This window comes from Canis lupus, unplaced genomic scaffold (genome assembly GCF_011100685.1).
Source record: "Canis lupus familiaris isolate Mischka breed German Shepherd unplaced genomic scaffold, alternate assembly UU_Cfam_GSD_1.0 chrUn_S1888H2087, whole genome shotgun sequence".
In the NCBI taxonomy this organism is placed as follows: Eukaryota; Metazoa; Chordata; class Mammalia; order Carnivora; family Canidae; genus Canis; species Canis lupus.
This window is the reverse complement of record NW_023330751.1, coordinates 51,948-57,525: the sequence shown is the minus strand read 5'-3', so window position 1 is coordinate 57,525 and position 5,578 is coordinate 51,948. Positions and strand designations below refer to the sequence as shown.

At 46.4% G+C, this 5,578-nt stretch overlaps 1 pseudogene; it reads right to left on the bottom strand.

Annotated features, from left to right (window-relative positions):
- Positions 1 to 1,366: 1,366 nt before the first annotated feature.
- On the bottom strand, positions 1,367 to 2,172 carry LOC100685507 (annotated as a pseudogene).
- Between the last annotated feature and the right edge of the window lie 3,406 nt (positions 2,173 to 5,578).

Below are 5,578 nucleotides of genomic sequence, written 5' to 3'. Positions count from 1 at the left end.
TCCTACCCATTTCTTCTCCCTTCCCTTCTATTCCCTTTCACTTTTATTTATATTCCCCAAATGAATGAGACCATATAATGTTTGTCCTTCTCCGACTGACTTACTTCACTCAGCATAATACCCTCCAGTTCCATCCACGTTGAAGCAAATGGTGGGTATTTGTCATTTCTAATGGCTGAGGAATATTCCATTGTATACATAAACCACATCTTCTTTATCCACTCATCTTTCGTTGGACACCGAGGCTCCTTCCACAGTTTGGCTATTGTGGACATTGCTGCTAGAAACATCGGGGTGCAGGTGTCCCGGCGTTTCATTGCATCTGTATTTGGGGTAAGTCCCCAGCAGTGCAATTGCTGGGTCATAGGGCAGGTCTATTTTTCACTCTTTGAGGAACCTCCACACAGTTTCCAGAGTGGCTGCACCAGTCCACATTCCCACCAACAGTGTAAGAGGGTTCCCTTTTCTCCGCATCCTCTCCAACATTTGTGGTCAGGCAGAGCATGTGGATGTCTTGGCTTTGACCCAATAGGTCCCCAGGGCAGCAGTGCAGTCTTTATTCCAGCTTCCTCTGGCAGCCAAGATCTCAGGAAGCCCAACCCTCTCTGCTGGGGTGGGGGAGGGGGACTTCCTAGAATTTCAGAGAGACTAGATGGGCTCATCCAGAGTTTCTCAAAGGTGCCTTGATGGGCAATTAGGGTGGAATAAGTCTTTGCTGTTGGAGTCTGTCCTGTACGTTGTGAGAAGCTCACTAAGTTCCAGGGGCACCTCACAGTCACAGTAACCCTCCTCCCAACACACACACACACACACACACACACACACACACACTTACACTTTCAAACTCACACATGCATACACAAGCTTCCAGTGCTACCTGGAGCGGCAGTCTGGCCCTGGGTTGAGAGCCCCTGGGCTCATAGTCCCTGGAGTGTTTAAGAAACAGAAGCCCCAAAGGTTCAATGACAGGTCTAAGCTCCCCACCCATTCCTGATCTGATGACAGCTGATCCAGAGTTCTTTCCAGCTGCACTTGACATGATGGATGCTCATGCCAACACACCATGGGCTGCCACAGCACCACAAAGCCTCCAAGTAGACAGCCATCTGTCCCAATGCTGTAGAAAGACCGAGGTCCAGAAAGACCAAATAACCTCACTGTGATCAGAAAGTGAGCAAATATGAGGCGGGGGGCAGGTTCCAGGAAAACAAGTTTCCCCAGCTGTTCAGTGCAGCAGCCTCTGACAGGTGGGGCCTTAGTGTAGTGACCACCATTCCGAGGCCAACATAGAGGCAAGGGAGCTCGGTGAGCAAGAGCCAGTCCCCAGTGTGCAGGTTAGAGTGCGGGTGGCCCGGGAGCCCAGCCTTCATCTGGGGGCTCCAGCGGGCTCAGCAGGAGTATGGACAAGTCCATCACAGGCTCTCGACCCCTTCCCGGGGTCCCACAGTCTCCGCTGGGACATATGGCTGTCAGTGACAGCTCCTCCCCAGGACCCTGGAGGTGATCCTGAGCTGGGTCACTGGGGAAGGTGGCATCTGGATCCTTCCCCGAGCTCCAGGGACCCCAGGAAAAGCACGCCAGCAGTGCGGGGAGGCCTGGTCTCGCCCAGGGTCCCGCTGCTGGTCGCGCGGGCCGGCGGCTTGCAGCGCCCCGCAGGCGGCCCGGGGACGGCCAGGCTGGAGGCCGGGTGGCCGGGGCAGTAGGCGGCCGCCTGCACGGGGACCCGCCTGGCGGCCGAACACCGCGCGCGGCAGCGCCTCCAGGGGCCGCGAGCCGGGCGCCGCCGCGTCCTCCGCCGGCCTCGGCCCCCAGCGCCCCGACCAGCCCGCGCCCCCGGCGGCCGCGCACGTCCCGCAGCCTCTCCCGCAGGCGGCGCCGCGGCTCCCGGGCGGTCAGCGAGGACGCGCCGCACAGCAGGAGGACGAGCGGGAGCGGACGGCGCGCCCCCTGCGCCCCCTGCGCCCCCTGCGCCCCCGGCTTGCCGCGGCTTGCTCGGGCGGGAACAGGGCCCGGCGACGTCCCGCAGCAGCGGCGGCTCTGCTCGCGCTCCCCAGCCCGCCCTCCAGCAGCACCTGCCCGCGGCCGCCCGCAGCGCCTGGACGGGCGGTTCGGCCGAGCGGCCGCGCCTCCAGCTCCCGGCTCCGCTGCCTGCTCGCCGCCTAGAGCAAGCATTTAATCACGAACTACCCAGGTTACTGAGAAGGGGACCGCATAGCAGCTGGTGGGGAAAGATATCACCCTGATCTGAAACACATATACCTTTTCAGAAAATAGACGGTGATGAGATTACACCTTTATTCTGATTCTGCTAAATTAATTATGGCACTTTCCCATATACACATCTATGTATAAAACATATATATATATATTACTTATATATTATATATACAAATTTATTTCAAGAGTTAAATATACTCATAATGCATTCAAAATAAGACATAAGTGTTTAATCTCAGACTATGTTGTAAAAATAAAGAGATTATTAAACTATGTTCACTTTTTCTAGAAATTACAGTTCGCTAAGACTCTTCCCTAGTATCATACGGCCATCATCATCTTAAGAGACTGGCAAATTAATTAATGCTCTTTGTTCTCTCCAAATAATATTCCTAAGTGGATAATTTTGATTTTTGTTTTGTTTTGTTTCCTTCTTGTTTTCTACTACCTTTATTCTGGCATGAACCACTCAGCAGAAAACTGGGAAACACAGAAATCAGACTCATGAGATTTGTGGAATCTAATAGAGTCTCACTTCAGGAGATCAGCATGTAAATCCTCAGTGCAGCAAAGAGGTGACAGGTCCCTAAAGGTTAATACGTACATGGTTTTCAATTTAAAAAATACCAGTCCCTCCTCCCCAATCTATAAGTATCTGGACGGCACCATAGTCTATGCATGGTGAAAAATAAAGTGAAAGTAAAAGAGCAAAACATACAGGGAGTGAACACAACTTGGATACTCATGGATAATTTTCTTTCTTAATTTCCTTGAGTATTTTACAAAATTGTAGTTGAAAGTTTCCCCTCTTATCTAATCCTCCAAATCACCCCCAGAAAAACGGATCCTTGGATTTGAAACTAACCTGTAAGCATGGTGGTAGCTCTGTGAGGCAGGTCTGGACCACTGGGCTCAGTACATGCCATGGCTGACCTTCCTTGGGGAGCCACTCTGTAACATTTCCATGTCACTGGGAGTCAAAAGTATTTATTTTCTTCTCATTTTGTTCTTTGAACCTCAAATCTTTTTTTTTTATTTTTGTTTATTTATAATAGTCACACACACACACACACACAGAGAGGCAGAGACACAGGCAGAGGGAGAAGTAGGCTCCATGCACTGGGAGCCCAACGTGGGATTCGATCCCGGGTCTCCGGGATTGCACCCTGGACCAAAGGCAGGCGCCAAATCGCTGCGCCACCCAGGGATCTCTGCTCCTCAAATCTTAAAACACCTGAGAAAATCTTGAAATATGTGAGTAAAGAAAAAAAAAATTAAATCATGGCTAAATATTCCCTAAGAGGAAGGAATAAAACAGGTACAAATATGTGATTTTAGTGTAAAATTTAAACAAATATCCAACTGAATATCAAACACAATAAATTATGCCCTCTCGAAACACCAAAGTCTAAAATTACTCCCAATTGGAAATGATAGAATACTATTACTTGAATCATTGAAAATCAGAAAAAAATTCTAGGTAGTGTGTGGGTGAGAAAGCTGGCCAAAGGCTTGATATATTTAGCTTCTATAAAACTTATGATGCCATGAACTACAGTTAAAAAAAAAGAACAGAAATACTGTGAAAAAGTGTTCAAATTACTAGTCTTTTAAAATACTGGGGTAGAGATACCTTTTCAATGTTAGGTAATTCTCTCTTACCTTATTGTTATTTTAAGTAATTACCTAAATAGTATAAACTAAATTTAAGGAAAGAGATTGATAATTTTCACCCTCTCTTCCCTCACCTCTCATGTTATTTTCACTTTGAATTTGAGGCTAAGTCCATAAATCAGTTTAACGTCTATATTTATGGCTGGCAATACACATGCCATTTGGGACAGCTCAGGGGGCTCAAGCCTCAGTGTTTAACTCTCACAGAGATTCATGAAGGAATGTTTCATCTTTGGTACAACTTAGGGATATAGGGATAAGGGGAGCCTCTACAGGAAGGGCTCCAAGCCAATCAATGTTGCACCAAGGTTATGATGCTAAAGATTAGAATCATAGTAGGAAAAGTTTAGAATTGAAAACTATGGGGGAAGTTAAAGGAAATGAAAGAACACTAGGCTCAGATATACAAAGACTATGATAGAGTGTCCCTGCTCTTACTAAGTGGGAAGGGAAGAGGTAATAATCCTTGAGTTGTGCGATTTACTTACATGGAAGATTGTAAAGACATCTGATTCAGTGCTTCTGTCTGAAACCCAGAGGCCCTTAAAACTGGAATAATTTGGAGGTGTTATCAGGTGATACAGCCACTTTGGAGAACAGTTTGGCAGTTCCTCATGAGGTGATGCATTGTGTTACTGTTTAACACAGGGATTCCACTCCCAGGTATATTCTCCCAAGAGTACTGAAAATACTTAGACACAAAAACTTATATACACATGTTCACAGAAGCAGTATTCAAAAGGGCTAACAAGTAGAAAGACCTCAAATATCCATCAACTGAAGAATGGATAAACAAAATATGATATATCCATAGAGTGGAATATTATTCAGCTATATAAAGGAATGACACATGTTATAGTATGAGTTGACCTTAAAAACATTCGAAGTGAAGGAAGTCAATTACAAAAAGCCACATATTGTGGGATTCCACTTATATAAAATATCCAGACCAGGTAACTTAATAGAGATGAAAATTAGATTAGTAATTAACAGGGTCTGGAGAGACAGGAAATAGGGAGTAACCTGATAAATATTGAGCTTCCTTTTTGGAATGATGAAAATCTTCTGAAAACAGATAGTGATGATGGTTATAAAACTCTGTGAATTCATTAAATATAACTGAATTGTACACTTGAAAATTACAATGAATACAGTTGTCAATGGGCAAAGGTCTTGTAACATTACAGTAGAAAGACAGTTGTAGCAGAGCTTTGCATCTAGTTCTTTATTTTTAAAAACAGAGGCTTTCAATTAAATTGTAAACATGGGATGCCTGGTTGGCTCAGTGGTTGAGTATCTGCCTTCGGCCCAGGGTGTGATCCCAGAGTCCCAGGACCAAGTCCCACTTCAGGCTCCCTGCATGGAGCCTGCTTCTCCCTCTGTCTATGTCTCTCCCTCTGTGTGTGTGTGTGTGTATGTGTCATGAATAAATAAATAAAATCTTTTTTAAAAATTAGAAAAAATAAATTGTAAACATACTTCTACTTCCAACATCCCATAATGTTGTGTTATGATTGGACATATTTTTTTTTTATTTCTTTAGGATAGTCACAGAGAGAGAGAGAGAGGCAGAGACACAGGCAGAGGGAGAAGCAGGCTCCATGCACCAGGAGTGCGACGTGGGATTCGATCCTGGGTCTCCAGGATCCCGCCCTGGGCCAAAGGCAGGCGCCAAACCACCGTGCCA